We start from the raw sequence: 11,189 nt of genomic DNA on the forward strand, positions 1-11,189 counted from the left end.
TGAGCATCGCTATCGGAAATATTACCGCCGCAGGACCTGTGTTAATCTCTCGCTCGCTAGCTGTCCCATGCTTGCTTGGTACTGATTTCCTGCGCGGATGCCGCTGAAAATACGGGTCGACCAGGATGTTTGGAAATGCCGGGGGGTCATAGGATGGCGTTCCTGCCTTCCCTGCTGGCCAGTGCACCTACAGGTAACGCAGTTACTGCCGTAGTCGCTGCTACGGTGGAGGTTCCGTCGGGAGCGCAAATGCTCATTCCGCTGCGTTACCGAAAACCCCTTCAAATGGGAAGGGATGCGAAGGGCGTGCTATTATCCCCATCGAATTCGGTATCTAAATCTTTCTCTTTGGCGGCGGCACAAACGATCGTGCGACCAGGTCAGGCACCTTTCATACAGGTGTTGAATGGGGGACCTGACCGCGTTGTTGTTCCGGAGGGATCGGTGCTGGCTCACGCCACTACCGATTTCGCCTCTTGTGACGAAACGCCGCACGCCGGATGCCCGCGGGTGGGCCTCCGCACGATCGTTCGCAAAAACGCTGGATCGCAGATTTATGCAGAGAAAATTCTTCCTTGTCGAATGAACAAAGGAATGCCCTGCGTTCACTATTGCTACGGTACGCTGATGTTTTCAGCAGAAATGATTTGGACCTCGGCCGCACGTCGCTTTTGTCGCACCATATTGACACCGGTGCGGCACCTCCCATCTGTATGCACCCTCATCGCATGAGCCCAGCAGAAAGGGAACACGTGCGCGGAGCAGTAGATGAATTGCTGGCGGAGGATATTATTTCGCCGTCCAACAGCCCTTGGGGCGCGCCCGTCGTTCTGGTTAAGAAAAAAGATGGTACAAGATTTTGCGTTGATTTCCGCCGGTTGAACAAAATTTCGGTGGCGGACGCGTACCCCTTACCGAGGATGGATGACTCGTTGGATGCTTTATCGGGTGCTAAATTCTTTTCCACCCTTGATCTGTCCTCGGGCTTTTGGCAGCTTCCCTCGATGACGAGTCAAAAGCCAAAACGGCATTCCGCACGCCGCAAGGTCTCTTTGAATTCAATCGGTTGCCTATGGGCTTGAATGCGGCTCCGGCGACGTTTCAACGGCTCATGGAATTGGTGTTGGCTGGACTACAGTGGGAAACGTGCCTCATATATCTAGACGATATAATTGTCTTCAGCCGCACGTTCGAGGAACACCTCCAATGCCTAGAGACGGTTTTTCAAGAATGCGGGCGGCTGACCTCAAGTTTAAACCTAAGAAATGCCACCTTTTGCAACACTCCGTCCGTTACTTGGGTCATATTGTCAGCTCAGACGGCGTGTCCACTGACCCCTGAAAACCAAATGTGTTCGAGAGTGGCCCACACCCACTTAGTGGGTGATGTTCGGCGGTTTATTGGATTCGCTTCCTATTATCGCCGCTTCGTTAAGAACTTTGCGACGTTGGCGAAACCATTACACGTTCTAACGGGCAAAAATCAAAGGTTTAAATGGGGAGCAGAGGAAGAAAAGTTATTTTAGAGCACTTCGGGACCACCTCGCCATGGCGCCTACGCTAGATTACCCAGACTTCTCACAGCGTTCATCCCTTGATACGGATGCTAGTGATATCGGCATGGGGCCGTTTTGTCGCCAAAGTAAGGACGGGTGAGGCGGACGTGGGGCGTACGGCATATTGCGTGACAAGGCGGGAACTTTTGGCAATTGTGCATTTTGTCGATTGTACCGGCCTACCTGTATGGAAGGAAATCCTGGTTCGCACTGATCATGTGGCTTTGCCAATACTCCTTGAAATTGGAATCAGCCATCAGGCCAATTGGCTCGGTGGTTTGGAATCGTTACAGGAATTTTTCCTTCAATATTACATATCGAAAGGGGGCCCGTCACGCGAACGCTGACGCGCTCTCAAGGCTGCCGCCCGTTCCTCCGTGCACTTGCCTGACGGGCACGCACCGCTGTGCGGCACCGCCCACCTCCTGCCCGGTTATGGGGGCGATAGCGAATGAGGACGCAGGGGCGAAAGCGAATGAGGACGACCAGCAGGTGTCGGTGGACACCGATGATACCTTATGGCTGCCGCACGCGGTCTGGTTATGTGAGCAGGAGGCTGATGCCTCGCTGTCTCCGCTGGAAATTGGTAGGGAAACAAAAATCTCAATTGGCGGGATGGAAGTGGCAGATGTTCCGAGGCAAGTCGGGATTGTTAATGTGCACCTACGGGTTGTTGGGACGACCACGCTTGGTCGTGCCTACTTCGCTTGGCTACGACCTGCTTCGCGCTCTGCACGCTGATAAGTTGATGCACCTCGGCATCCAAAAGACCTTTGGCCGCCGATGCAAAAGGATTTTTTCTGGGCCGGTATGACGGCAGACGAGCAACTGACTTTGTCCACTCATGCCATGATTGTGCGAAAGGAGGAAACTCCTCTGAACACTATGTACCGCCGTTCGTTCCATTGAGGGTGTCCCGCATCAACGAATTAGTTTGCTCGGACATTCTGGGCCCGTTTCCCCCGCGGATAGGGGCAATAAATACCTTCTGGTCGGGGTGGAATATTTTTCTCGATGGGCCGATGGGCCCTGGCCTCTACCGACCAGACGGCAGCGTCATCACGACGCTTTTTTTGAACGGGTATGTCATGGGACAAGGGGGCACCTGAGAGGCTACTCACAGATCCAAGGGCGGAACCTTCTCTAATTGCTTAAGGAGGTTTGTGACGCGCGGGTACAAAGAAATTCGCACTTTCCCCATACCATCCACAACAGACGGTTATGGTGGAACGATTCAAAAGTACCCTCTCGGCCATGCTTGTCACACGGTCAGTGAAAAGCAAACCGATTGGTACTTGCACATACAGGCGTCTTAGCGGCATACCGCATGGTTCCACACACGTCCACGGGATACTCACATTTTTTTTTATGTATGGCCGTGAGAATGTTCCACCCATCGATGTGCAACTGGGTAAGCCGAGTAAACAACCGTCCTCGCTCCTTGCCTGATCACGTGCGGGACTCGTCTGAATGAGTACCGGAGGCGCGTAGAGGCTGTCCATGTGGTGCGCGGCCCGTGGCCCAGGCAGGACGAACGGATATGTCGCGGTCGATCTCTGTACTCGCATGCCTTTGGGGTCAGTGGGAGACCTGGGTGGCTCAACTCGCCCCCCATGGTACCGGCAGGCACTATCCCCTAACTGCACAGTCCGCGTGGGCGGGGGGCCCGTGACGCTGGTAGATGGTTTCGGAACTCACAAACTTATCTCGCGTTCCAGTACAGCAAAACGTCGGTGGGATGTTCATTCCTCGACGACTTAAACCCTATGGTTGACGTGCGTGTCGATCCTTCATCCCACTAGCTGACCTGCCGGGTTCTGCCGAGCTGATTACGGCCGATTGCCATGCCCGTTGCTACCCAGGGGGACTGTGTTGTGCCTCCTACAGTATGAACAGGTTTCTGCCCTGGACATGACCAAGAACCAACAACCTTCTCTTCTTCAAGCTACCACCCTCCTGTCGATCCGGAAGCAAAGCGACCAGACGCTAGGAACGGAGAGGGTCCCGCGTCGCGTACACAATCGAAATCTCTCCCGTTTCGTTAATGTTTGATCGTCTAGCTGTTCTCCCTGTCGTTACCGCGCTGCAGGGGCGCCTAATTGTATGGCGGGTTTTCTTTTCATGGGGTGACTGTTTTTAAGTGTTGTTCGGCGCGGGGACGCCGTTTCACCCTTTGTTGTTAAATGCAACCTTGGTGCCCTAATAAGATGTTTTACAGAATTGGTTGATTACCCTTTCCCAGCCGAGACAGCTGATTTTTCACCGGGGGGGGGGGGGTGGGGGGTGATGTAATAACAGCCATAGAGGGTTCCCGTGGGGATTGGGCTTGCCGGCTCCTGCTTTGTGCCAATAATGGATGAGCCAGGGAGCATGGCCTCGGCGTGATCGCGGCATGTTAGCAAGGCGATGGCCTGGCCAATCGGGGCCTCAGCTAATGGGGAGCTGGATTCAGAGGCGTGGTCCCGGAATTGACAGGGAACCATCGGGAACGGTCAACGCTGTCTATGGAGGATTGGCTGGGGGGTACCACGTGACGAAGGGATTAAGAGAGAGAGAGAGAGCAGTCGAGAGCAGACTTGGGAACGAGAAGAGCGGGAGTCACGCGCGTACGGGGGCTCTGGGTGCCACGTGAGCGGTGGGACTTGGCGGGAAGTCTGCCTCTCTCCGTTGTCTGCCAGCAACGGAGAGTGTGTGTGTGTAAAGTGTACTGTGGAAGTTGAAAATAAAAAGGACTGATTCCGGAAGCCGTCTCAAGAAGGTTTATTACAGTAGTACATGTATACATGACAACGCAGTCACATGGCTGGTTCACAGGGGATGTTCTGAGCTGTAACACTGGCCATTGCACCACCGTGTCCAGATAATGTTATATTAATCCAGAGAGAACAGGGCGCAGCGCTTTCCTTGCATGATGTTTAGTACAAAGTCTAGGTTTCCGAACCACTGGGAGCTCCAATCGGACGAAACGAAACAACAAGTGCAAGCCATATTGGGTATATCATGCTTCAAGTGTTACCTCGCACGCGTGGTCAAAGTTAATTAAATCACTCATTCCCAAAGTTTAATCTCAGAGCAGAGTGGTTTCCTGCTCGATTGAGCATTGAGGTGCTGCTCATCTCCAGTGGTGGAAAGTCCACATTCTGAATCTATCTATAGGACTAGCACTGATGACTTTTCCATAACTTAAATTGTATCGACCCCCATGCATGATGGGCTGAGTCAACCCCCAACCAAGATCAGAAATCGCGACCTTCTGATCGCGAACCACTCGCTGTGCCGCTGTGCCAGCTGGCTACCACAACATATTAGGTCATAAACATTTATATTCAGTTTGTTTAATTTGGCACTCAAGAGTTTAAATTAATAAATAAATTTGTAAAGATAACTTGTTAATTAAATGCAAAAGGGCAAATCCTACCTTCAAGCATAATATCGTTAAACTTTGAAGTCTGTCATTTATTTTGAGTCCAAAAATATGACACCATTTAAACTTCGACTTCTCCATAATTCATGGACTGTGCGAAGACATGGGCTGACAAACCCCCAAAATAACCCTCTTGTGACCATCATTAAATCAATTAACATTGAATTCTGCTATTCCCGGGTCTAAATGAGTATTCTGTAAATCCCTAAAGATTAGCAATAAATTAGGATGACAAAAAAATGCCACCAGGGCCATGCCATTGCAGCCACAGCAGTGTTGGTGGGAATTGAACATTTCTCACTTCCCTGAAATGTCTGTAGTGAGCTGCTAAGAGATTTACATTCTCTTCCAGAGTCGCTACAGAGCGCCCTCTTCAAAGTACAGTACTTAACACAGCACTCCCAACAGAGGGATTATTCTTATAAAATGTCTTGTTAAATGGCCACATCTTGCACTGTGCTATGAACTAAAGCAGCCCGATTAAAATCCCAGGCCATGGATAATATCAGTGGTGAGTGAAATCATTTAACTCTTGACTGACACAGCATGGCGTTCACCCAGCAGTCGATTTGACAATGGACGAACATATTATTGTTTAGCATCGTCTTCCTAAATAAGGGTTGCCAACTTTTTCGACAGAAGAAAACCAGGACTTATTTCTCAGTCAGCCTAGGTCAAGGGTTGGCAAACCTGCGGCTCCGGAGCTGTATGTATGAGGCTCTTTGGCGTCCCTCCTTGCGGGCAACTATCGAAAAAACACTTAATTTAACTGAAAGATAATTGAATAAATATAGCAGGGAATGGGTCACTATGAAATGTCTTGGTGACGACAAAAATGTACAGCAGTCAAACTCTATCGTTAAAGAATAACTAAGGGGGGAAAACTAGAGTGCGAACAATTCGCTTTGCATGTGATTCTTACTTTCCAACTCTGTTGGTCAAACACAAAAAAACTGCCCTTTTTCTTTGACAGATTGCCGACCCCTGGTCTAGGTTTATCGAAAACTGTGCGAAATTCTGTAATAAAGTTCAACACAATAATACTGATACCCGACCTTGGTGCAAATCAACTCCTGTCACCCAGACATAGACGCCAATGCCCGAAATGTCCGGGGTAAAGCCTGGACAGATGGCAACCCCTATCTAAATTATGAGGTCGCACTCATTTCACACAATGTTCTTGCCACAAATGAACCACAATACCTTGGTGATCGCGTCAAGGAACATAAACCACATCACACGAACTCCTGTCATCCTCGCAGCAACTTTTGGCTCGCCATCGAACAAAGACGGCCACTGCGCTTTCGAATGCACTTCTGCGGCCGTCTGGAACGCTCTTCCGATATTATGAAGCAACTGGAGCTATTCACTTTTAAATCTAGATTGAAAACTAATTTCTTTAAAACTGCTTTTTATGTTGAGTTTGTTGTCTTTCCACCACACCTCCGATTACCACTGTTGGCTACGTATAGTGCAAATGAAGTTCAAAATGCATACATACAAAGCATCATCTTGTCTGCATTTAAACATTCTAGATGTGAAGCTTTCGTGACTGCAAGGATTAATATTCTTAGGTTTTTTCGGTAAAGTCACGTAGGTAAAAAATTAAAATTATAATTAATAAAAGTAAAATAAAAAATAAAATAAAAATCACGACGTTTCGGAGGCAACACAAGCTTCCATCGTCAGGTGTAACCGTCACAGCACGATTGCTGTATCAAGTAAGATAAATTCCAAGAGACCCGTCCTTGTATATATACTGGTTGAGGGTGGGAGGAGCCAAGGCAGGCACCTGGATCGGAGTTTTGTATTATTATTGTGAGGTTGGTGCGGCTGAGGCCGCTGCTAGGAATGAGCCTTTGTTGTGTCGACTGATTGAACTGGGAGGTACCAGAGTTGTTAAGGTGCGGCTGCTGTAAAGGTGCGGCTGCTGTAAATGGGACTGAGCCTTTGTTATGTAGATGAAACAGCCCTTTGCTATGTTGCTGGGTCGGTAAAACTTAAAGCAGGAAAACCAGTGTGTGAACAAGTATAACCCGTAAAAACAAAGTTTTTCACTATAAATCCTTTATATGCGTGGCGGTTAGAGTCATCTCGTCCTCTGGCTTGAGATGGCTGCCACTATGGGTCAGATGATTGCATGCCACCATTAAGCAATTGGTAATTAAATATAATATTTTTGTCCTAAAAAGTGTAAAATTTGAAAAAAATTGTTTCACGGACATTAATTGTCACGCACAACGAGTCTGTGTGCAAAATGTCAGCTCGATGGATCACGGGAAGTGGGTTAAAAAACGACCGAAAGATTTGCACGGCCGTAAGCACGCAAGCAAGCAAGCAAGTGAACTTAATATAAAGGATTCAATAAAGGATTTAAAAATACATTCGCCTGTGGAGGAAGCGGGGATCGATCCCGCGACCTTTGGCATGGGAAGCGAGGGCGCTACCAACTGCGCTACTCCGCCAGGGCCTGTGGAGGTGTCACGCTCTGGGCTCCTACACTGTGACGTTCAGCCAAAGCCATGAATGAGTTCTATTTGAATAAATGTAAAAAAAAATATTCGCCTGTGGAGGACGCGGGGATCGATTCTGCGACCTTTGGCATGGGAAGCGAGGGCGCTACCAACTGCGCTATTCCGCCAGGGCCTGTGGAGGTGTCACACTCTGGGCTCCTACACTGTGACGTTCAGCCAAAGCCATGAATGAGTTCTATTTGAATAAATGTAAAATCATTTTTTTTTGCCTAAAAAGTGTAACATTTAGGAAAAAAATTTCACGAACATTAATTGTCACGCACAACGAGTCTGTGTGGAAAATGTCAGCTCGATTGGATCACGGGAAGTGGGTTAAAAAACGACCGAAAGATTTACACGGTCGTTAGCAAGCAAGCTAACTTAATATAAAGGATTTAAAAAAGAGTTGTTAAGGTGCGGCTGCTGTAAAGGTGCAGCTGCTGTAAATGGGACTGAGCCTTGTTATGTAGATGAAACAGCCCTTTGCTATGTTGCTGGGATTAATTCTAGATTTGCCAAATATGTGTGGTAAAACTTAAAGCAGGAAACCAGTGTGTGAAAAAAGAAGAAAATGTACGGTAACTGAAGAATAGTGCCTGTCAAATAAGATGGTCCAAATATATGTAGTTAAATCTTTTTGCATGGTTAATAACATATTTCCAATGATTACTCAGTTTGTACCCATCATCACGGTTGAAATTATGTCTGTGTTTGTATATTTGGATGGCTTCGTGTACAAACCTTTGATGGTAGCCAGGAGGTTTGCAGAGTACCTTGGTCTCAGAAAAGACAATTTCACGAGAGCCCACAGCGTTGTGGGCTTTTATTTATTTAATTTTTTTACCTACGTGACTTTACCGAAAAAAACCTAATAATATGTATTTAAAGAGTTTTGAGAATTATAATGCATTATAGTGGCTGTGCTTTCAATGCAACTGTGGAATTGTAGGATAAACAACTGATTGCAGCAAAAGAGTGAAGCTGAATTATCTAAACTCACCTGGTATCGAATTGTACTGCATGTGCGTGTGTGTAACGCGCAGGAGATACGTGTGCATGGTAGAGTCCACTTGGTACTGCGAGAAAATGTCTCTCTAAGTTACGGCTTTAATCAGGCTCCAGCAGCACGAAGTTACTCATGCGTCCTGGCCCCTTGGATGACACTTTTTATCGCGCATGTTGCTCGCTCATAAATTGCCCATATGTTGACGTTGATGGGTAAGCGCTGAGTGGCACCATGCCGAGAGTAGCCATGCGTGATTCTCATCGCGTTAAACATTCTTCAGCAATCGAGACAGGGAGGTCAGCTTCCTCACTCTGAGCCCGAGGCACAGCTCCAAACCTGCTCTTACTGGGATTGCCACGATATAATTACTTGTGATCCTAAACTATTAGAACTATTTTTATTTTACCAGGTGAGGCCCACTGCTATTTATCAGAAGCGACCTGGCCACAAATGATAACTAAACGAAGTGGCTTATTATGTGGCACTCTAAATGCATGTTTATAAACGTGGAGGGGAAAACCGTAGGTCCCAGAGAAAAATCCACGTGACCACGGCGAGAACATGCAAACTAGAAATATACAGGCGTCAGGGTCGGGATCGAACACACTACCTCCTTGCATACCAAGTGAAATAGTTAACATACACCACCACAGCATCCAACATGATCATCATCATCCATGATCAATCCACTGCTGGATGAAGGCCTCCCCAAGCCGCTGCCATCTCTCAGGATCTTACGAAGCTTAAATTAATCCAGCACCTGTACAAGAACTCATCTCATCGCTTCACCTCCTAAATCAGTAGTTCTCAACCAGGGGTACACGGACCCCTGGGGGTACACGGCCATGTCCCAGGGGGTACACAAGGTGATTTTATACAAATGTAAAATTATATCATACATGAGAGTCTCGGTGAATAATCATGTATTAATCTGCCAATATATACTAACTACGATATTTGTTTATCCATATGGCAATCTAGAACGATATAAAATATATGTATAATTTAATTGATTAAAAAAATATATTTTCTAAGAGTAACCAGTGGGCGCAAACAAATTACGTCACGCAAGAAGAGCGTCCCTTGATGTATTTTTATTCACTCGCAGTTACGAGCCAGTTAGGAATATACCTCAAAATATGGACAACTGGCTAAAATATTGATGGTCATTATTCATAAATTTATTTCTCAGAACCACATTGGATCGGGCAAGGGGGTACTCGGTTGAAACAAAATTCAACAAAGGGGGCACAGTAGCCAAAAAGTTGAGAATCATTCTCCTAGACTGACCTCCTCTCTGAAAGTTAGATAAGGTATCTGTTGCTGGCGCATACCCGCTTCCGCAGATGGATGATTCCCTGGATACCCTGTCAGACGCGTGGTTCTTCTCAACCCTTGACTTACTTTCTGGCTTTTGGCAGTTGCCCTTAGACAATAATTCAAAGCCAAAAACGGCATTTCGAAGTCACGAATGCTTGTTTGAGTTTAATCGCTTCCCATGGGACTCCATTCCAGCCCAGCTACATTCCAACGGCTTATGGAATTGGTTTTAGCAGGGCTCCAGTGGGACTCGTGCCTCATCTATCTCGATGACCTCATTGTCTTTGCACGTACATTGGAGGAGCACCTACAATGGTTGCGGGCTATATTTCTAATAATTTCGGGAAAGACAATTTAATATTCAAGCCGCAAAAATGCCATTTCCTGCAGAGGTCGGTCCGATATCTGGGGGACATTGTGAGTGAATCTGAAATAACAACAGACCCCGACAAAATGAGTGTGTGCGTACATGGCCGACCCCCAAAATGGTGGGTGAAGTTCGAAGTTTTGTCGGGTTTGCCTCCTATTACCATTGATTCATGCCCAGCTTCGCGATGATCGCAAAACCTCTGCATGTCCTCACTGTCAAAGGCCGGAAATTTCGATGGGGGACAGAAGAGGAGGCAACGTTTGTCGCGCTGCGGGTTTGGTCAAATCACCTCCTCTCCGATACCCTGATTTCTCCCGAACTTTTCTCCTCGACAGGGACGCCAGCGACACTGGAATTGGCGCCGTGTTGTCCCAGGTTGTGGCTTATGGGAGTTGGGCGTTATCCCCTGCGGAACAGCGGAATTGCGTACCGCGATGAGAATTGTTCGCCATCGTCTATTTTATCAAATTGTACCGTCCGTTCCTCTATGGGAGGGAGTTTGAGGTGCCGTCGGATTATGTGGCCCTTCAGTACGCGCTGCGGGTCAAACAACCGTCCAGGCAGCTCTCGCGGTGGCTAGAGGTCCTTTAGGACTATGCCTTTAAGGTATCCTACAGAAAGGGCGTTCACCATAGTAAGTCTCAACGCTGGCACCTCGAGACTCATGTGCATGCCTCACAGGTGCAGGATGCTGCAAACCCTCTGCTGTGGAGTTGCCTCAGGCTATGACAGCGTCTGCGGACGCTCGGCCTCACGTAAGATGAATGGGGGCACCTCCAGATGGAGGACGCCTCCCTGCTCAAACTGCGGTGCCGTGTCGGCAAGGCAGAGGGTCAGAGTATTAGACAAGGAGTGTCACCGGCTACACCCACAACTTGTAAATGTGTACATACGTACCTCTCTCTGGTGCCGGTGGAGACATGGCAGAGAAGCAGGCCCTAGAGAACAGGGTCTCGTCACAGAGACAGAGAGAGGGGACGTGCCGACACGGGGTAGTGAAG

This window comes from Lethenteron reissneri, chromosome 8 (genome assembly GCF_015708825.2).
Source record: "Lethenteron reissneri isolate LAM-NWPU_2019-01 chromosome 8, ASM1570882v1, whole genome shotgun sequence".
NCBI lineage: Eukaryota > Metazoa > Chordata > Hyperoartia > Petromyzontiformes > Petromyzontidae > Lethenteron > Lethenteron reissneri.